At 42.7% G+C, this 23470-nt stretch overlaps 1 protein-coding gene across 1 annotated transcript in view; it reads right to left on the bottom strand.

Annotated features, from left to right (window-relative positions):
- Window positions 1–23470, bottom strand: part of ROR2 (receptor tyrosine kinase like orphan receptor 2) — a 158005-nt gene that overhangs the window by 129460 nt on the left and 5075 nt on the right. The gene's annotated exons all lie outside the window — the stretch shown is intronic.

The raw sequence follows: 23470 nt of genomic DNA on the forward strand, positions 1-23470 counted from the left end.
CTTTCTTTTAATTCTGCAGCCTTAATTCACTGGTTTTAAGCAACAGCAAAAGTTTGAGGGCCAGGTTTGCCTATGCCTGTCCTAACACATCTTTTGTATTACCAATTTTTTCCTTAAAATAAATTCTTTTTCTTGTTTAACTTCCCCAAGCCTTCAAGTACCAAAGGTTTTTTAAAAACAAACAAAAAACAAAACACAAAAGTTAGCCAGTGGTTAAGAAAGTGTTCGCCGCTGAGAGAGAGACTGGCTTAAGTTCTGGCCTGATAATTAAGTTGCAGAAAGAGGCACAGGTAATCGAGGCAACCTAACTGCCGTATTATAATTTAATGAGCCTTCAACTAATATTAGAGTATGAAAGAACAGATACTACATTCCTGCCATTCTAACCTGTCTACAGCTTCCAGTAGAGAAAAGTACGGACAAGGATACAGGGCCCCTCTTCATGAAAACAAATTTCATTAGTAAGTTTCAGAGCAAGTTAAATGTTCAGATGACATGCCTGACATTTAAAATGTTAGCTGAAAAAACACTTTTTATCCTGAAAGGAAGAGAGACAGAGAGAAACCAGATGGCAAGGGCGGAAAATCAAACAACACAAGGGTTATTCAATTGCATTCGCATGGAACTCTTAGCTGGCTGCAAAAAGAGCTCCAGCTGAACCTTTCAAGCACAAAAACTTGGGGAGTGCATACATGTATTTCCCAGGACATTTCCATGCATGGGGTGGGAAGCCAGATATGTGAATAGCACACCTCCCACAAGTTCCATATGAATCCCCAACAACCAAGCAAAACAGCAGGATCTCGAGAGCTACAAACAATTTGTTTGCCAGAAACCGTTTGTCTGGTGGGCGAGGTTTGTAGCAGCAACCTCTGGGACGAACAAAAAGGCACTTCTTTAAGCATCCATGCTTGTGGGACACAAAATTGTGCATGGTGACCAAAATACAACAGGCCCATAGCTCTGGCATGCTCTCTCACAGATGATATTCCGGCTTCCTTCTGTGACCGTTTAGGCTTTCGTCTTTTCAATATCATTATTTTTAAAGCAAGTTCCTATTTAGCTCTTTTATTGAAGGTAAAAATCTGCAGGCAGCACTCCACCCAATATGTCACAAAGTAATAAAGTCTCAGTGTTCAGTCAATAAGTACAAAAGCATTCAGGTCATAATTAAGCACTTGCACACTTCACATTTTATTTTTAAGGGTGCTAAGGTATTTAATAAATTAACCTTTAACCTATTATACTACTGTCATCTAGATTGTGCCACACAGGTTCCAAAATTGTGCAGTGTACTAAAAATAATCATGCGCCTTCCAGATAAATATTTAAAGGCGCACACTTTGGAAACTACAAAATACATCTCTTAACAAACCTTCCTGGAATTACTTCCCTCCGTTTCGCTGCCACAAACACAGACCTATATCTACTATTATTTCTGGTTGTTTGTTTGAAGTATTAGTTAAAGAAGCATGTATTTAAAATATTTTAAATATTACTAATATTTTAAACAATTACCAAGTCAAAATTACATGTGATATTAATTGTGTGAATGCAATTAACATGCACATTTTAAAAACGTAAATACTACTTTGCATTTATTTATATATTTATATACCACTTTTCAGCCCAAAGCAATGGACAGCATATTGCAACAAAATACACAGTAGAGTGCAATCAAATGTCAATTCAGCAAAACAATGTGAAACATCAAAATCACAACATAGGAGGACCACAAAATGGCAGCCATGGGAGTATGAGCTGTATCACAATCTCAGGAGGCAGAAAGCAATTAGTTCAATGCTTACCCACATTCTGAAGTCTAGAAAGCTGTGCTATCCTCCCACCAAAGCTGTTGTTTCCAACTGAAACCAGTGAAATCTTCCCTCCAAGAGCAAGTAAGAACTTTGCAGGGGGGGATTTTGTGCGGACCACAGCAGCGGATGGTTAAATTTTCCCTTCCTACCCTGCTGTGGTGCAGATCCTGCTTAAAACTCCCTGTGGCTACAATTTCTGCTTATAAATGAGCTTAAAACGCCAAAAGCAAAGTAGTCTCGGCATTTACTGCTGTGTAATAACCTACCCGCTGCAATTCCAAGTGATGCAGAATACAGTCGTGCCTTGGAAGTCAAACGGAATCCTTTCAGGAAGTCCGTTTGACTTCCAAAATGTTTGGAAACCAAAGTGCGGCTTCTGATTGGCTGCAGGAAGCCCAATCGGAACCCGCGTTGGATGTTCAGTTTCCAAAAGAGAGTTCAAAAACCGAAACAGTCGCTTCCAGGTTTCGATCGTTCAGGAGCCAATTTGTTCAGAAGCCAAGGCGTTTGAGATCCAAGGTACAACTGTACAACAGTTCATGTTACCAAACATCCCCACCTCTGCCAAATTCTATAAATATAGCCCAACATCTGTTACCAAGATACTATGACATGTCCAGCATACTGGTACATATTCATAATCTGCAACCAGAAGTAAGAAAGGGAAGTAAATAATTATGCATTTTTATTACACTACTAGTCATGACAGCTATATGTTGTCTCCAGTATCAGACATGCTGTGCCTCTGAATATTATTGTTGGAGAACACAGCTTGGAGGTCTTGCTTGTGGGTCACCCCCATTTTATTCTCACATTAAACTTGTGAAGTAGAGGAGGTTTAGAAATGGTTGCTGACCCACAGACATTTCTTCATGGCTTCATGTCTAAGTGGCAATTTTAACCTAAGTAGTACTAATCCTATATAAACACTCTAACCCAGGGTGCAAGGTAAAAAGTTAAAGGTAAAGGATCCCTGGACAGTTAAGTCCAGGCTAAGGCGACTATGAGGTTGCAGCACTCATCTCGCTTTCAGGCCAAGGGAGGCGGCATTTGACCACAGACAGCTTTCCGGGTCATGTGGCCAGCAGGACTAAACTATTTCTGGAACACCGTAACGGAAACCAGAGTGCACAGAAACGCCGTTTACCTTCCCGCCTCAGCGGTACCTATTTATCTACTTTTACTGGTGTGCTTTTAATAATAATAATAATAATAATAATAATAATAATAATAATAATAATAAATTTTATTTATACCCCGCCCTCCCCAGCCAAGACCAGGCTCAGGGTGGCTAACAACCAATATAAAAACAAATTGATTGAAGTACAACTTAAAAACAAGATTAAAATACAACATTAAAACTTTAAAACATTAAAATGCAGCCTCATTTCAATGGAAACTCAAATCAAAAGCTTTTTGGGGATGAAAACATTAGGTCTTCACCAAGGCTAACTATCCAGACTGGTCCTACATGGGCCAGAAAAAAGCCAGGGAAGTCCCCAAATAGGAGTTCCATCACAGGAGGAGAAAGGGGGGGAAAGAGGGGGAGGGAATCAAATTGATTCCAAACCAAAGGCCAGGCGGAACAACTTGGTTGCTCTTTCCAGGGCCAACCTGAATCCAACCCTCTCCTTCCTTTGTTTCAAGTCTTGTGCATACTGAAAGAACAGGCGGTTATAAGCTTTCTCCCAGTTCTTCTCTAAGAGGCATTGCAGCTCCCTTTGGCCTGACACTTGTGCATACCTGCTTTGCATCTAGAATCGTAATGTTGGCTGGAACTTGGTGGGTCATTGAGTGCAGTGGAACTCCCAGAGCTGGGAAATCATTTCAGTTGCCTAGGAATCAGCACCGCATTTTCAGGCATCTGGGATTTTTCCAGCAGTGGGATATCCTATACCTAAAATACCTCTGCCAGATGGCTTTCCCATCTCCTCTCAAAAACCTCTAGAGAAGCAGGTTTTGCAAACTCTCAAGGTAGTGTATTCCCTTTCTGTAGCAATTAGGATGAGATCTCCTTTCTTCTGAATTCATTGTTTCTTGCTGGTTTTCAGTTGCTTCTTCCTTTTTTCTGGTGTATTCGAAAACTCCCATTTCCCCTATGGCCTAAATAGACTGGACCATGGCAGTTGATTCTGCTGATTCAGACCCCATTCAAGTGCAAAGTGTGTCCAATTTTTACATGAGAAAGGGAGTTGAGCAACTTCCCAACTCCTCAGTTGCTTCAGGCATGAACCAGTGGTGGAGCAGAGCTTAGATCAGACTTCCAAATGTGGGACTCTTCAGTGCCTATGGTAATTGTTGGCAGGGAAAGGGCAGCCATCCCTTGCCAGCTTTCTCAGTTTACATCAGTTCCAAAAGGGTTCTGGAACAAGAAACGACGTGGTAGGAGTTCAGAGACACAGGTGCTCCTTTCTGAGCTCTAGCCAACACACAATATCCAGATTTTTAAAATGTATCAACACATGCAATATATCAACCTTCTGCTGGTGTATTTGAGGGCCACTTACAACCCTCAATGCATTGGGGTTGTTTTCTAATGCTTATCATCTTATTCAATCTCCCCAGCCCTTTCTGCAAATGGAACATTTATTTAAGACTTGCATTTGGAAAATCTGTACATGAAGGAAGTATTTCGAAAACTCTGGAAAAGCCCAGTGGAAAAGTAACTGTGTTAGCTCAAGTTTTATTACCTTAAAAGTGAACAGAAAATAAACAGATTCAACAGAACACAAAATCATCCCTCATCCCCGCCCTTTTGCATTACAAAGTGAGAAGTAGAGTTGTTAAGTGGTAAAAGCAGGTCATCGCATGGAAAGCCCAGCTGCATCGGCCAAAACTCCAGCACATGTTAAAAGGAAGCAGAGGGGGAACATGGCTGGTATTTTATTTCTCTTTGGTGCATCAGAGAAACCAGAAAAGTCTTGAAAGACTTTTGTGAGTGTTTGGTATTGGGTGGGGAGGATGTGGGGACAGACAGGACTTTATTGTCACCAAATGCATTCCATGTCATCTAGATTGGAGCGCCAATGGATTATCATGTCAAGGGCTGATTTCAATTCATTACCACAACGATTTTGGCGAGACAGAGCACAGAAAGAAAAAATTAAAGTTAAACCCCACCTAAACCTCTGCAGTGCTAGGACACATCAAAGAAAGTCTGGGTGCTTTATAAAATACATTTATCAATTAATTGCTCAGAGTCCCTTCACACAAACATTCTTCACAATGTTTTCTTCTATGGGGAAAGCACTGAAGACAACAGCAAACATTTCTACTTAGCTAAGCTGCAACCACAGGACATGGCAAAATGCACACATGTGTACTCATCGCATGTGTAGTATTTATTTTTATTTGTTTGTTTGATTTTTATTTTATTTTGACCTAGTAATCATAAATAAATAAGAATAAAAATGTGCACCCCACCACCGAGACCATTCCATTGTAACGATCCAAGCTCCCAAAACTTCAACACCTCTTGCGATGGTTTGACCCCTTTCCCTTTTAACACTACAAATTCTACAAACACCTTCCATTTCACCTCAAAATCATTTCTCTTGCATATCCCCAGTCTTACCTTAATGGCACATGCTAATTTATCAGTAATATCCCACACCTCTTTATACCATTCTTCCATTTTATATTCTGGTTCCCCCTTCCACTTCCTAGCTATAATAATTTGTGCAGCTGTCAATAAATTTGTGAGCAAGTCCTTCATAGCCTGTGAACCTTCCACCCCATCATAAATTGATAATAATGCTACCTCTGGACTTTGGGTCAGCTTCAACCCAGTGATTTCTGTTACCTCCTTAAACACACTTTGCCCAAAAAAAAAATGTACATATTTACATGCCCCCCCACCACATGTGAACATAATTCCCTGTTTTCTGGAATCCCTTCCAACCTAACACTGAATATTCACATGTAGTATTTCGACAATCAGCTATATCCACCCAAGGCATGGCCATGTGAAGTTACCCTCACCCAGATACTTCAAAATACTGGGTACCCGAAAGATGCTAACAGCGCTGAATTTAAGCAAACCTTTATCCAGTGCGTAAGTTCTGACAGACAGTCAATACACATGTTGACTACAGCTGATCATCCACAGTCTCCTCATTTTCCCCTATCCCAAATTGCAATAAGAACAGAAATACTCTCATGACCAGTTTCTCATATTTCCTCAAATGAGCAGACCACCCAAAAAGTGCTTTATTGCAAAGACTGAACTGTTTGGTTTCCCTAGAAGTAGAACGACTTTTATCTCATGGAGTAGACTATTAATACCACAGAACTGAAGCAAGAAATACACATGTAAAGTCCTGGTGGAATTCTAAACTTCTGAGCGGCTTACAATTAATAATGAAGGGGATCTGGAGCCAATAATAACAGTTACTACACAAGAGTGGTTTTTTGTAGCGGATAGAGACTAAGGACAGGTGGAAGCCTAAATAGCCAAATTCCAATCGGGCCTGGAAAGTGTTTTAAAAGATACAAACTCCATTATGAATTGCTTAAAACACACCCATTCACACAACACGGAAGTGGAAATTATTTATTTCAATCCCAATGTGAACGGTTATCCAAACTTTTCCATCTCACACTCAGAAATGTCACATTCAAACTGCAGCACTTAATGGTAAATGAGAATACAAAGTATGTGATTAACAATGAATGTCTAGGATCTTAACATTAAAATAAAGAGCTGTGAAACTATTTCAAATTAAATTTGATGCATTCCACATTTTCGCTGCCGGAATAGAGCAGGAGCTCTTGAGAAGATCATATTTAAAACAAACCAAGGTGTTTTTTTGTGGTGAAATGTTGTTATACAACTATGCAGTTGTTATATGCAACAGCAACAACAAAATCAAACTGCAAATCTAGTTCTAGGCTGACAGCTGTCAGTGAGCCAATTTTACTTGATACGATGGGCCTGCACCACACAATGAGGAAATGATATACACATTTAACGTACATATGTGTATGCAATACTATCAAAACATATCATTTCACCCAGTTACATCCCAGCCTCAGACATGTCAGACAGTAACTTAGACACTTAGAGCAAATTTGGGTCAAGAATATGCCATGAGAGCCCCATGTCCCCACAAAATGGCTGAAGCCCAATCTAAGTGAGAGTAATTCATTAATAAATTGTAACAACAACAGCTGTGACCTATCCAGAGGAATAGGCTTTCACATCGTCATCTCTCATTAGGTAAAATGGACCCCTGGACAGTTAAGTCCAATCAACGGCGACTATGGGGTTGCGGCGCTCATCTCACTTTCAGGCCAAGGGAGCCGGCGTTTGTCCACAGACAGCTTTCCGGGTCATGTGGCCAGCAGGACTAAACGTTTCTGGCACAACGGGACACCGTGATGGAAGCCAGAGTGCATGGAAATGCCGTTCACCTTCCCACCGGAGGGGTACCTATTTATCTACTTGCACTGGCATGCTTTTGAACTGCTAGGTTGGCAGGAGCTGGGACAGAGCAACAGGAGCTCACCCTGTCGTGGGGATTCGAACTGTCGTCCTTCCAATCGGCAAGCCCAAGAGGCTCAGTGGTTTAGACCACAGCACCACCCGTGTCCCTAATCTTCCATTAGGAAAACATTTCAAGCAGAAACCTAATTCCACAGCTCTGCCATTTCCTCAGGTGCCCTCATTATTCATTAAGCAGACATAGTCCTCACAGAAACTAATCAGTAACAACAAAAGGCACATTTTGAAGCTAGCACTGAACTAGCTTAAAAGCAGAGCTGGGATACTGCTCATGCCATAATAATAATAATAATAATAATAATTTGTTATTATTTATTCCCCAGCCACTCTGGGCGGCTCCCAACAGAATAGTAAAAACACAATAAAACATCAAACATTAAAAACTTCCCTACATTAAAACATTAAAAACTTTGCCTTCAGATGTCTTCTACAAGTCAGATAGCTGTTTATTTCCTTGACATCTCATGGGAGGGCATTCCACAGGGTGGATGCCACCACTGAGAAGGCCCTCAACCTGGTTTAGAGATTAGGGCTGCTATAAAGTTCAGACCATTATGAAAGTATTGTCTTGATTCCCCTGAGATCTCCCAAGGGTGTGGTGGATCTTGACTACCTGGAATTTGCCACAACTTCCACCAGATCATCCCAGCTTAGCAAACTAACAGCTTTCAGCCTGATACAGACTGCCTTTTTTTGGGAGAGGGGTGTCAAAGAAGGGTTAATAATAGCACACCAATTAAGTGCAAGCCACAGCAGCATGTGCTGTCATATACATACCTACTGAATGGTATTTCCTCCTTCACCATCATTTGAACCAGCCCATAATGTAATGGAAATTAAATGATGGTTATTTTATTTAGATATTTTCACTGGACTGAAGCCCCTTAGAGTACAGTCTCTCTCAGAAACAAATTTAAACCGGTTTGGGTAAGTTCAGCTGATGGTGCTGGAAGACATTCTCCACAAATGTATAACATCTAACAGCCAAGCAATTCAAAAAAACTTCTGTAGTTAGGAAATATACTCAACAACATAAGACGTAAAAAAAATAAAATTAATTCTGCATTCTAACTTGCTGGAAGGAGAAGCCATGTATGATATCCTATAGCTAAAAACATTTGTTTTTTCCTGTTTAAAGGTTAACTTGCATTAGCTCTCAGCAAATAAAGGAATGTCTGAAAAGATGTTTAATTTTTTTGCATTTCATCTTAAAGTACAATTTAAAGCTGCCCTGAGCTTCAATTAACAAATAAATTATTCTTTCTCCCCCATTCCAGAGGCTAAACTGACCAGAGTAGAGATATCTTATCACCTCATTAGTCTCTTCTTAACCATGAAACGATGACCAATGCAGGATAATTCATTATATGACAGAATGTTAAAACAACGAACACGTTTTTGTACTTTTTTGCGCCCTCTCTCTCCTTTTACAAAAGGCAATGTAAACCATAACACTTGCAAAAGAAAAGTCCAGTGAGGGAAGACAATGGGACAAGGTAGAAGAAATAAAACTGTGGACATTTTTCCAACGTAAATTTCATTACCATTTGGCAGTCTCTGATGTGACGTGACTAACTCAGAATCAGAAGAGAGACCAACCCTGTCAGTTCAAAAACAAAGAGCAGTAGGACTCCTTACGTACACACCTTCCTATAAAACAATGGAACAAATAAACAAATTAAAAATGGCACCCTGCCCTATTTCACTAATTCATCAATTAGATGGAGTAAGGGGTATGTTATGAAGGAGCCCAGCTTTGCAGATGACACCAAATTCTTCAGGACAGGGAAATCGCAAGGAACTTCAAAAGGCTCTCCCCGAATCTGGTGAGGAGACATCAAATGGCCGACAAAGGTCATTAGAAGTGCAAAGTTGATGCACACTGGAACCAACAAATCCTACTTCACACATGGAGCGTGAACTGTCTGCAGCCATCCAGGAAACAAATATTCCCGGGTCACTGTGGTGACTTTACTAAAGTCCAGCTCAACATATTCACTCATTCTCCTCTCGCACAGAATTATCATCACAGAAGGCGTAGAGGAGAAACCCATGGGCTCTACCTCCACTGGTTACCATTCCTGCATGTGGGGGCATGTGTTCGAGTCTGAGTGTCTGCTATGGGGAGTTTGTTCTGTTCAAATACACATCCCCCTATGGGTTCCTCCAAGCCCCCTGTCCCCTACACACAATGCGTTGGAGGATAAATGGACAGCCTGCTGTTGTCAAATACCTCCCTGTGTGGATTAGAACCCAGTTCCGCAGCAGACCTTCACCCCGTAATACACATAAGGAGAGAATGAGTGAACCGGGTACATATGGGCAACACCATGATTCCAGCTGACCATGGGTGCTGAACCTGGAACCTGAGAGATATCAACACAACAAATGATTCAACACAATAAAAAAGAGAACAGGGTGGCCATACAATGACTACTAGGGAAGCCGGTGGCACTGTGGTCTAAACCACTGAGCCTCTTGGGTTTGCCAATCAGAAGGTCGGTGGTTCGAATCCGCGCAACAGGGTGAGCTCCTGTTGCTCTCTTCCAGCTCCTGCCAACCTAGCAGTTCAAAAGCACATCAGTGCAAGTAGATAAATAGGTACCACTGTGGCTGGAAGGTAAGTGGCGTTTCCGTGCGCTCTGGTTTCCATCACGGTGTTCTGTTGCACCAGAAGCGGTTTAGTCCTGCTGGCTGCATGACCCAGAAAGCTCTCTTGACAAATGCTGGTTCCCTTGGCCTGAAAGCGAGATGAGCCACACAACTCCATAGTTGCCTTTGACCGGACTTAACCATCCAGGGGTCCTTTAGCTTTCTTACAATGACTACTGCAATCGAGATAAAAACCTATTTTGGGGAGGGAAAACTACTTTTGCCATTTTTTATGGATGTTTATTGTTTGTTTACAGATGGCTGCCTTGGTGATATTATCTTGTGTCGATTGCATGATTCAACACAGCCACTCAACTCTGCCCAGAGCAGGAAGCTGCAAAATATTAACAGAACAGAGAAAGTAACTTGGTAATGCCTTCTTGTGCTTCCATAGTCAACCTTTCTCCTTGGTCTGAGCAATACTGAAATTCTGCTATCACTTTGCTTTCCTGTCACATCTCTACCTTCCAGATACCCCACAATGCAGCAGTCATGACTTCACTTCACTTCCAGGAACTTGCCCTTAGGCTTGGCAAAAGCCAGGACTAACAGGCGATGAAAAAGGCATTACATACATCTATATCTATGGTGTTGACACTGATTGAATTGAGGTCCAGAAATTCAGGGTCCACTAGCAAGCTCTATTCTTCCTCTTCTTCTTCTGACAGAATCCCACCCACTGTATCAAGCTCAGAGAAGGCCGTGGCTCTCCCAGATCATGGCGGCACTGAGATCCTTTAAAGTTTTCAGCCTTTCTCAACCTGTGGGTCCCCAGATGTTGTTGAACTACAACTCCCATCACCCCTAGCTAGGAAGGCCAGAGCTCAGGGATGATGGGAGTTGTAGTCCAACAACATCTGTGGACCCACAGGTTGAGAACCGCTGCAAGTTTAAATGGAGATTCTAGAAAGTGATTCTGGTACCTTATGTATACAAAATACCTGAGCTATGTCCCCTTACTTACACATATACAGTCATACCTTGGAAGTTGAACAGAATCCGTTCCGGAAGTCCATTCGACTTCCAAAACGTTCGACTTCCAAAGCACAGCTTCTGATTGGCTGTAGGAAGCTCCTGCAGCCAATCGGAAGCCACGGAAGGCCTGTCGGACGTTCAGCTTCCAAAAGAATGTTTGAAAACCGGAACACTCACTTCCGGTTTTCGATTGTTCAGCAGCCGGAACGTTTGACTCCCCAGGTGTTCGGGAGCCGAGGTACAACTGTATAAAAATTCTCACCACACCTATTAATTATAGCTACTACCTCCCCCACCTAAAAAAGAATGAAAGAGCTGTAATTCTCGAGAGCTTAGGAAATGCTTTAAAAACACAAAGGCGTCCTCTGACCACAACAGGAAAGATGTGGGATTGGGAGTCAAAACAATGAGAACCACATAGGCATGGCATGAGTTTAAAGCAAGCCACGCCTTTGTTAGCTACATCACTCATGAGTTGGGCTACACAGGGACAAGGACCCCAAATGATCAAACCTGCCTGCTGACAGAAAAGCCAAAGATCATTTACTGGGAAATCTGGGGAAATCTGGGGAAGGCAGCGGACTAACATGGAAGAAGATCTAGACAAGCCTATGGCAACCTGATTGCCCATCTATATCTACTTAAATTGTCACTCTCGGTCTTTTCTTTTTCTTCTGACCTCACTGCTTGCAATTCCTTCATGTATGTATACAGTGGTACCTCAGGTTACATACGCTTCAGGTTACAGATTCCGCTAACCCAGAAATAATGCTTCAGGTTAAGAACTTTGAACAGGATGAGAACAGAAATTGTGCTCCCGTGGCACGGCAGCAGCAGGAGGCCCCATTAGCTAAAGTGGTGCTTCAGGTTAAGAACAGTTTCAGGTTAAGTATGGACCTCCGGAACGAATTAAGTACTTAACCCGAGGTACCACTGTACTTGCAAGTGAGGCTTACACTTCATGCACAGGATACAGTGGCTCTAGTAAATTACTGCTTATGCCATAATAAATCTGTTAGTCTTCATAGTATTACAATACTAGTTTTCCTATAAAATCATATAATTGTAGAATTGGAAGGGACCCTGGGGTTCATCTAGTCCAGAGGTCGGCAAATTTTTTTAGCCGCGGGCCAGTCCACTGTCCCTCAGACATTGTGGCGGGCTGGAGAATCGGCACCAGGGGGGTGGAGCTGGAAGAAGAAGTGAGGGGGGCAAGTAATCCTCCACCCCAACCCCCCAGCCCCAGCCCTTACCTTCCCTGGGGCTACCACTGCCACTGCTGTTTCTTGTGGGTAGGCAGAGCAAGCTCATACGCTCCGCTCTCTGGCCCACAGGAGCCCCAGGGCAGGGTGGCAGCGGAAGGAAGATGAGCGGCGCAAAAGAGCTGGCTCCAGAGAGGGCTGCTTAAAATGCTGCTCAGCCCGCTCAGTCCAGCCCCCTTCCTCCTCTAGGCAGGGCAGGGAGAAGCCAGGAGGAGGGAGGCAGGAGGCGCCGCCACAGTGTGTGTGAGGGAGGGGGAATGGAATGGCGCAGGGGGGGAAATGGCGCAGCCTGAACGAACAGACTCCCCACGCCAATCCACAAACAGTCCACAGGCCGGATCCTGAAGGCAATTGAGCCTGAGCTGGCCTGTGGCCCTTAGTTTGCTGACCCCGATCTAGTCCAACCCCCTACAATGGAGGAATCGCAGCTAAAGCGTCCATGACAGATGGCCATCCAACCTCTGCTTAAAAACCTCAAATGAAGGAGAGTCCACAACCTCCTGAGGGAGTCCTTTCCCCTGTCAAGTAGCTCTTACTGCCAGAAAGTTTTCCCTGATGTTTAGTCAGAATCTCCTTTCATGTAAATTGAATTTGTTGGTTCAATATATTATTGTTTAAATATCACTTACATTTCTTCTTTATGACACTTATTCCTAAGTGCTCTCAAAACTCATTCAGGGCTATAATCAACAATGGTTGTTTTTAAAAAAAACCTTTGGCAGATTCCTGAAAACTAGATGTAATACATTTCCTTTAAAATTTACTTAAGGAAAGGAAGAAATGGCTGGGGAAACCCCACCAGATGGGTGGGGTATAAATAATAAATTATTATCATCATCATCATCAAGAAAGAACCTTCTGCCTGTCAGGCCAATTGAAAAAGAGCATGTTTTATATAACATCTGAGCATGGAGTGTTCTGAAAAGTTTATGTGCAATGGCAACAAGCCCTAGAAAGCTGGTCTCGTGCATCTTTGACCAGGCATAGAATTCACATCCTAGCACACAACGGTAAGCACTGTAAAAATACCATTTGATAACATGTGATGCACACAGTGGGAGTGTTCAGAAAATCATATTGCAGCTTAATAAGCTGAAATGGGAACAAGGTTTTGGGGCGTGCACAAAGCCCATTCATCAACCAGAAAGTATTCCATTAATTACAGGTTCCCATTTTGTCCAAACTCGTAAACCATAGTTCACAACTTCAGAAAAAAGTTGGATGTTAAGCCATCTTCAATCCATGGCTTGATATCTTGGCTTGTTCTGAAGCTGTTAACCATAGCTTCCTGGTTTGGGGGAAACAGGAAAGTATTGTAAATTAAAAGCTTTCTGGTTTGGTGGTTTCTTTGCTCAGGAAGAAGAGCAATGGGGTTGTGTGTGGCGCCAAATGGCTCGTTCATATTTCAGCTTATTACACCCAGATGTGATCATCTAGGCACTGTATACTCATGGGCAAGTATACTAAGCACAACTGGCTTGCAACAGACAAGAGACCCATCTTGCACAAAATCGTTGAATGGTCATCATCACATGCCCAGAAGCACCCTAGAGGAAAATCTCAATTCACTTGATGCAATTTTAATTTGAACTTTAGAAAAAAATCTATTAACTACTTCCACATTAAATGTTCTGAACCTGAAAAATATTATGAATGGTCTTCACAATGCAAAAAATAAAACATTTTCTGGGATAGTTTTATGATTCAGTTAGACAGTTATGAGGCCTGTGTTGAAAAGTTAACTTTCACACTCAATTAATCCCAACTCTAACCTGCTGCAGAACCCTGGCTGAATTTATCTTTTCTTTACGCAGCATGCAAAGCCTTCTAGTTAAATACACAAAAGTATAGAAAAATAATGTCAGGGCATTAAATTGGGAAAAGCAAGCAAATTCAGTTACAGCAGCCACTTCACTGTGAAATAATACTTACCAGATGAACTGTTACTGAATGGCTTAAAACTAGTCTAGCACATTCAAGCAGGATTGGCCTAAACTACTGAAGAAAATGTTCAAGTTACAGCTATTAGGGGATTTATTTGGGAGTTTGGTAATGTGGGATATGCAAGCTTTTGAATTTCATGTAACTAAAGGCAGGCACAAAACAGGTAACTCAGTGGTTCTCAAAAAATTTTGCGGCGGCGGAATCCTTGCAGTAAAATCTTTTAAATTTATACTTTTAAAAGTAGGGACGAAACTGACTACTGGGAGAGCAAGGAACAGAGAGTCAGACAGAGCAGCAACTTTGAAAAAGAATAAAAGAAGCTCTTATCATGCAGAGTTCTTCTTATCTTAAAGGAGCAGCATATTTAACCCTTGCTGCCAGGCTGCGGCTCACAGGAAGGTGCTAGGAAACGTACTTGGGATTCCATGATGTTTCAAAGCACATTTAACCCAGGAGCAGGGTAGCATGTGTAAACAGCACTGTTTACCTGGCTTTCCAAAAAAAGCATTGTTTACCTGGCTGTCCATAAACCCCATTTACAGCATAATGTGGATGTGGGAAGATGGCTTAGAGCAGCATTGTCCAACAGGTTGATTGGGATCGACTTGTTGCTGTTGTTGTTGTTTAGTCGTTTAGTTGTGTCTGACTCTTCGTGACACCATGGACCAGAGGCACTCCTGTCTTCCACTGCCTCCCACAGTTTGGTCAAACTAATGCTGATAGCTTCAAGAACACTATCCAACCATCTCGTCCTCTGTCTTCCCCTTCTCCTTGTGCCCTCCATCTTTCCCAACATCAGGGTCTTTTCCAGGGAGTCTTCTCTTCTCATGAGGTGGCCAAAGTATTGGAGCCTCAGCTTCAGGATCTGTCCTTCCAGTGAGCCCTCAGGGCTGATTTCCTTCAGAATGGAGAGGTTTGATCTTCTTGCAGTCCATGGGACTCTCCAGAGTCTCCTCCAGCACCAGAATTCAAAAGCATCAATCCTTCGGCAATCAGCCTACTTTATGGTCCAGCTCTCACTTCCATACATCACTACTGGGAAAACCATAGCTTTAACTATATTGTTTCTTGGCAATCTGTGGATCTCTCTCTCCCCCCCAAAACAGCCCTTTCTCAGAGCCAACGCTTCTCTCTCTCTCTCTCTCTCTGGAGGACGAGAAGCAAGCGGGCATGAAGAGGGCAGAGACAGGGCCGCCTTACCCATAGGCACTAAGGGTGCGATGCACCCGGGCACCGGGTTCTCAGGGCACCAGGCCGAGAGTCCAGGACCTGAGAGTTGAGTCCGGGGAAGAGCCCGCCCATCGGTCGGAGCGCCGCAGCAGGCTCTTCTGCTGCGGGCAGCTCTGCGCTGCAAGTTCGGAGGTGACCAAGCCATCGAGGTGCTGAGGCGGCCGGCTGGCTCCGCCTTCCTGTGCACCTGGAACTGGGCAACCTGGGGGGGCACTGGGCAGATCTTTGCACCCAGGCACAGCATATGCTTAAGGCAGCCCTGGGCGGAGGCATACGCAGACTGAGAGACCGGGCAAGAGAAGCCCTGTGCACTGGCTCCTCAAGAGAAAGGGCTGGTTTGGAGAGAGAGAGAGAGAGAGAGAGAGAGAGAGAGAGAGAGAGAGAGAGAGATTGTGCTGGACATTGCAGGATCCAGCCCTCGAGGAGAGGACTGCCTTGCCCCCCCCCCCCCCGCTGTAAAGCGATGAGCTCTCTCACTGAGTGCAACGAGGCTTACTCCCAAGTAAACATGTGCAAGGGAGTGGGGGACCCTTCCTGGCTGCTGCCATCCCATCCATGCAGCTCTGCATGCTAGCTCCTCAGAGAGAGAAAGGTCTGGTTTAGGTTTACTCAAAAGGAAGAAGGGGTGGGTTGGATCCAGGGGAATTCTACGGGTTTCATCCAGTTCTTAAGGTGGTGCTTGAAGGCTGTCAACTCTGCAGTTCAGTTTATCCAATTTCTGTTTCGAAATACAGTGGACCCTCCAGATACAAATTTAATACGTTCGTCCTTACATACCCCTGAAAAGTCCGCAACATGAGGCGCTGCTTCTGCGCACATGCACAGCGCGATAGAGCACTTCTGCGCATGCGTGCATGGCAAAACCCAGAAGTATACACTTCTGGGTTTGCCACGTTCGCAACGCAAAAGTTACGTTACCAGAAGGTAACATAACCCGAGGATCCACCATATGGGGAAAACCCTGACTCATTTGAAAAACAGCAAGAGTCCTGAGGTACTTTAAAGACTTAACACATTTATTATGGCATGAGCTTTTGTGAACAACAATCCCTGCATCATGTTCTGATTATATAGGGCCCTGTCCACAATGTAATTTCCTTATGTTATTACAAGTATACAAAGTACGTATTTTTTTAAAAAATATTGATTTATGACAAACTTTCCCGGTTTTATGGAAGTGACTGTCGTTTGTTATTATAGTGGTACCTCGGGTTACATAAGCTTCAGGTTACAGACTCCGCTAACCCAGAAATATTACCTTGGGTTAAGAACTTTGCTTCAGGATGAGAACAGAAATCGTGCAGCAGTGGCACTGCGGCAGCTGGAGGCCCCATTAGCTAAAGTGGTGCTTCAGGTTAAGAACAGTTTCATGTTAAGAACGGACCTCCGGAACGAATTAAGTACTTAACCCGAGATACCACTGTAATTTTATCATAAGATCAGTCAAATATAATCTGTTTAACTTGAAGAATGACCATGGGAGAATGTGATACATCACTGCCCATTTTTGATACTGGATGGTAGATCTCAGGCAACTTATGGTTGGACATGCCTGGCTTAAATCATGTGGCACCTCTGCTAAAACATGCACACCGGGCCAGGTTCAATGTTCTTATTTTGATGTACAATGTCCAGAACTTGTGTCCATGATATATTTAAAGGGCAGTTATATCTCACCTTGGTCACCTGCAGCAGTGCAGTTAGGCATTCCATGTTTTGCTGAGGCTCAACTGGCTTTTGACTAGAAGTCAGGCATTATGGGATGCTGATCCCATGCTGTGGAACAGAATTTTCCCCTCAGTATCCTCGCATTTGACTTTCAGGTGTCTCTTGAAGACTTTTTTTATGCCACCAGGCCTTTGCAGCTATTTATTTATTTTTTAATCAGCCAGTCACCTGAATGATTATCTGAACTGTTGCAATGGTGTTTTAAGTTTAATGTTGCACACCACAACAATGTAGTTGATATAACGGTATAGAAATACTTCAATAAATAAACAAACAATTTCTATGTCTATATAAGAAAAGCCTTTACAGTCTGCTTTCTTAAGCGGACATTAAGCAAGAAGAACACAATTCATGTATCAACTAATATCCTGAATTCCTGTTTAGATTGTATGTTTTGCTTACTTCAGTTCGGTTGGCGATTCTATCGAGTTCTATCTTTCTATTGCTAAATCTGAAGGCCACAACCTCAGTTCTTTTCAATGCTAGTTTAACCATGGGGAGAAGAGGGTACAAAAATACAGATGCATCATAATCCTATTAATGTTTACCCAGGGAGTTAGTGGTTTCTTCCATTTTGCAGTGGTACCGTAGTTCCCAAACGCTGTTGACTATTGTTTCCGGGGCGCCTGCACCAATCAGAACCTGCACCTTGGTTTTCAAACTTTTTGGAAGTCGAACTTCTGGAATGGATTAAGTTTGGTGCTTTTGTTTTTGCTATTTATTTTGCATTTTTGTGTTTGAGGCATTTTCGGTTAATTTGTTTTTGTGACTGTGTGGAACTCAGTTCAGCTACGGATTGATTGATTGATTGACTGTGTGTCTGCAGAAATGGCTAAAAGCCCTCCATCCAAACAATGACTATCATCAGTGCAGGTAAGGAAGAAAATATTTTAATTTTTATCATCTACAATACTGTCTTATTTATTTTATAGTACAGTACATTGATTGTTGCTTTCATTTTATGGATCAATGGTCCCGTTAGATAGTAAAATTCATGTCAAATTGCTGTTTTAGGGGTTGTTTTTAAAAGTCTGGAACAGATTACAGTGGTACCTCGGGTTACATATGCTTCAGGTTACATACGCTTCAGGTTACAGACTCCGCCAACCCAGAAATAGTACCTCGGGTTAAGAACTTTGCTTCAGGATGAGAACAGAAATCGTGCTCTGGCAGCGCAGCAGCAGCAGGAGGCCCCATTAGCTAAAGTGGTGCTTCAGGTTAAGAACAGTTTCAGGTTAAGAACGGACCTCCGGAACGAATTAAGTACTTAACCCGAGGTACCACTGTAATTCATTTTGGATTATTTTCTATGGGAAAGCACCCTTTGGTTTTGAAATGCTTGGGTTTTGGAACTGACTTCTGGAACGGATTAAGTTTGAGAAACAAGGTACCACTGTACAGTCAAAGAAAAACAAAAGCAATGGCTTGCACAATGATCTGGATTGGAATAAATACTATTGCTACAACATAATAAAAACCAGCAGTGTCACTGCACAATCATTTAAACAAACACAACCAAAAAAGCAGCAGTAGCTGCTGCTAGTGGTATCAAAACTTCCAACAGAAGGATTACAGAGAGAAAGAAAGAAGCCGTGGACTACTCAGAAGTCTATTTCAAGTTTGATACCACGGCAGCTCTATAAAAAGCTCACCATTTGTAAGCGAGTAGGGGACCTCCAACGTTTTGCTCTCAGTTGGCCCCTAAATCCCAGAAGCAGAAAGACAGTGCAAAGTGAAATTTCTCTCATGCTGCCTCCCACCTTCTAGGCTTCCCATGCCAAGGGAAAATAACAGCACAGCTGCCAGTCTTTGGGCTCCAGAAAATGCCTGACCTTGCTATGTTCTTAGTCTGGCTGGTAGAGAAGGAACTGAAGGGAAGAAAGAAAACTGTGAGTTCACAACAACAGAAGAAGGGGTCCAAGGAGTAGGGAGTCATTTTTTTGTCAGAGAAAGGAATTATACCAATTATTACACATGGAGTTATGGGCACTATTGTAATATTGTTGAGGGGGGATGGTTTATGGGTTGATAGAGGTAATGTTTGATATGGTGAATGGTAGCAGCGCTTGGCTGGCTGACACCCTTTTAAAATGTGTTGGGGAGGGGGAATTATTGGGTTCTTCTTGTTTTTATTTCTATTATCTATTTTGTGCCTTTGGATTGTGATTTTATCATGTGAACTGCCCTGAGACCTGCGGGGATAGGGCAGTATATAAAATTATTATTATTAATTATTATTATTATTATTATTATTATTTATTACAAAGAATGTGATAGAAACATGTTGTCACCAACAGCTTGGTCCAAGTTGGAGGAGCCTCTTGAGCAACCAATCTCTGGTGATCAAAGCAGCCAGATAATTTAGTAGTGCTTTCTTTTCTGCTGTTTTTCACAAGAGTCAAAGAGCTTTCTTGAAGATATCTTTCTTCAAAAGGATTAGGGGGAAAAACTGAGCGAACAATGACCTCTTTCCATGAAACAACTTGCTATTGTCTCACAGGATCCTTTCATTCAAGTTCATCCCATTTTGGCAACCTGGCTACATTGATTTTTAAATTTTCATCTGTCATATAGATACATCCAGAAATGCAAATCAAGAGGATTTCCCCCACACAGTTGAAGCAGCTGTCAATACAGTGGTGCCCCGCAAGACGAATGCCTCGCAAGACAGAAAACCCGCTAGACGAAAGGGTTTTCCGTTTTGGAGGCGCTTCGCAAAACGAATTTCCCTATGGGCTTGCTTCGCAAGTCTTGCGAGTTCCTGCAGGTTTTTTCCCCTTCCCCCCCCTTTTTCTAAGCAGCTAAGCCGCTTCTCAGCTGATCCTCTAAGCTGATAAGCTGCTAAAAGCCGCTAAACCGCTAATAGCGCTAATCCGCTAAACTGTCAATGGGCTTGCTTCGCAAGACGAAAAAACCCTATACGAAGAGCCTCACGGAACGGATTAATTTCGTCTTGCGAGGCACCACTGTAAGTGTGCAAGGAATCGCAGTGTTGACTAGCTTATTTGGCCATACAGTGGTGCCTCGGGTTGCATATGCTTCAGGTTACATACATTTCAGATTACAGACTCCGCTAACCCAGAAATAGTACCTCGGGTTAAGAACTTTGCTTCAGGATGAGAACAGAAATAGTGCAGTGGCGGCATGGCGGCAGCAGGAGGCCCCATTAGCTTAAGTAGTGCTTCAGGTTAAGAACAGTTTCAGGTTAAGAACAGACCTCCGGAACGAATTAAGTACTTAACCCGAGGCACCACTGTATTCAATAGGGTAGGTTATTTGATTCAATATTTGTATGATGCTTTTCCAATAACCAAGCAGAGCTCAAAGCATCTCTCAAAACTTGAAATGTGTCAAAGCATGAAAGCTGACCTTATTCTAACCACCTACTTGCAAATTTCAAAATGAAACCTTAACCTAGTAGAAACATTTGTTTCTTTTTCTATGAATACAGAATGCCTTCTGATAAGCTACAGGTTTCGTTTTGAAGTGAGGGCGCTGGAGGAAACTTTAAATTACATGTTATTTTTTAAAAATACAAAATGTAACAGGCTAAATCATTCGCCACCAACCTGGTGCCCCCCACAACTCCCAAGAACTGAGCCCAAAATATCTGTAGGGTACCAGGTTGTTGAAAGCAGGGCAAAAGACTCAAAATCAGACAAAAAGTTGCACAAAAGGTAAGCTGGGAAGGGACCTTTAACTTCAAACCTCTCCCATGGTTCAGTCAAAACACAAAGAAAAGACGATCATTTATGTCAAATTGCTATTTGTTCCAAATGGTTACAGGGTATGCTACAGGAGCCAGCAGTCTAAATAACAATAAAAAACAGGATTAACAAACAATGCTGCTTCTTTCATTGCAGCAAAAGCCTGTCATTCGTTTCCTTTGAAGCCCTAACTAGTTTGTACTCACTGGATTAGAAAGACTTGGGTACTTGCATATTTTCCAGACATACTGAGCTTAATGACAGCTTCCTTTTATAAAGAAACAAGCCCAGGGAGAACAAACAAGCTTAAATTGCACCTCCTTCCTTTACACAAGGAAGCCTACTACAAAAGTAACAGAATTTGAACCAAAGTAACAGTAAAATATGGAACAAACATATCAGAATTCAAAGACATTCTAAACCATGGACACTAGCTAGATGTAGCTAGATGTAGCCTTTAAGATGTTAGCTATGCTTATAATGATCAGGGCTCTGAGAAAAACTTAGTATTCTTTTCTGGAATGTAATTATATATTTCAGGTGCTACATGCTTCTAACTTATGGGTTCACCGAATACAAACTTTTAACTTGGCAGTTGTATCCAAACTACACGCAAGAGGCCTGAAATCTAGGGCACATTTATCCAAGCACATTTTGCAGCACAAGGAAACAAAAACTTTTTTACAGTTTAATCTTAGCCACCCAGAGCATGAATGCTCATTTTTTGTAATTAGTTATCAAATTGCTTCCATACATCCGACTAATACTCAGCGCTGTTAACACCTTGCCCAGAGTGAAGTGTATTTTTTTTTTAAGTAGGATCAGCTTTCCTGCAAACAACTGAAAGCTTCCTAAATAGGATTAATCTGACAAGTTTGTCAATCTTCCATTCTTCCCCTACCGCCACATTTCTGTGCTTTCCGCAAAAGACAAGATTGTGGAATCCCAGCATTTGTGACATAACTACTGCTTTAAAAAACCAGCACATGCCCTGGGAAGAGCTATTTTTAGTGGAAGTCTTAACTGCTTCTTTGACCCAAACTTAAGATTCTTTCATTATCAATTTAAGTGTAAAACAAAGGAGATGGATTTTTGTAACTAGTGAAACGGTTTCACATTAAAGCCTGCAGTACAAAATTCATTACAAACTGAATGAATGACAATCTAAGTGGCATTACTCATGGTGTTAGTTATCCAACAGCCATATTTATTCAGGAATAAGTTCCACAAATTTCAGTGCAACTTAACTCTCAGGTGTGCATAGGACTGCTCAGTTGTAATCCGACAGGTTGGGTCCAGACTTAGTTATGATCAGAATAAACCCCTTGAAATTAATGGTGTTTCATTGCTGCTTTAAAACATGTTCTGTTACAACCTACTGAACCCAAAAAAAGACAAGCCGTATTTTAATTCAATGTCATTTACTTGCCTACATTTATTTGAATGAACTGCTGGATCCCAGAAACATTGGCTCAGAATATTTGTGCGCCCGTAAGTTCCACTTAATAGGACTTACTTCAGAGTAGCCAAGCATAGGGTTGCATTGTTAGGCCTCCACCATGTACCCACAAAAATCAAGCCACCTATTGCAGTACAGTCATACCCTGGTTGTCGAACGGAGTCCGTTCAACTTCCGAAAACGTTCAAAAACCGAGGCGGGGCTTCCGTTTAGCTGCAGGAGCTTCCTGCACTCAATCGGAAGCCGCAGAAGTCGTGTTGGAAATTTGGGTTCCAAAGACCATTCGCAAACCGGAAAACTCACTTCCAGTTTTACGGCATTCAGCAGCCAAAACGTTCGAGTCACAAGGCATTCGAGAACCAAGGTATGACTGTACATATGTGAATGGGAATGATCATGTGATCTGATGGGCACCCCAAGGGGTGTAACTATTAGGTTTAAAAGGACTATGCCAGCAGTCAGCAATCTTTTTCAGCAGGGGGCTGGTCCACTGTCCCTCAGACCTTGTGGCGGGCCGGACTACCATATTTTTCGCCCTATAGGACGCACCATCCCATAAGGCGCACCTAGGTTTTTTGGGGGGAAATAAAGGAAAAAAAGTATTTTTCCCCCAGGCGCGAGGCTGGGGCGGGGGAGGCCCGCCCGAGTTTCCCCCGACTCCAGCCCCCAAACAGGCAGCTCTCTGCAAGCCGTGGGAGCCCAGTGCTGGCTCCCGCTGCTTGCTGAGAGGTCCGCGAAGCCTGGACACGCTGAGCTCATGCAGGCAAATCTCTGCAAGCAGCGGGAGCGCTCCCACTGCTTGCTGAGAGGTCCACAAAGCCTGGAGAGCGAGAGAGGTCGGTGTGCACTGACCCCTCTTGCTCTCCAGGCTTCACCGAAAGCCTGTATTCACCCCATAGGACACACACACATTTCCCCTTCATTTTTGGAGGGGGAAAAGTGTGTCGTATAGGGCGAAAAATACGGTATATTTTGAAGAAAAAAATGGACGAATTCCTTGCCCCACAAATAACCCAGAGATGCATTTTAAATAAAAGCACACATTCTACTAATGTAAAAACACCAGGCAGGCCCCACAAATAACCCAGAGATGCATTTTAAATAAAAGGACACGTTCTACTCATGTAAAAACATGCTGATTCCTGGACCGTCCGCGGGCTGGATTGAGAAGGAGATTGGGCTGGAGCCTTAGT

The sequence above is a fragment of the Podarcis melisellensis genome (genome assembly GCF_964234715.1).
Source record: "Podarcis melisellensis genome assembly, chromosome: 11".
Lineage (NCBI taxonomy): Eukaryota > Metazoa > Chordata > Lepidosauria > Squamata > Lacertidae > Podarcis > Podarcis melisellensis.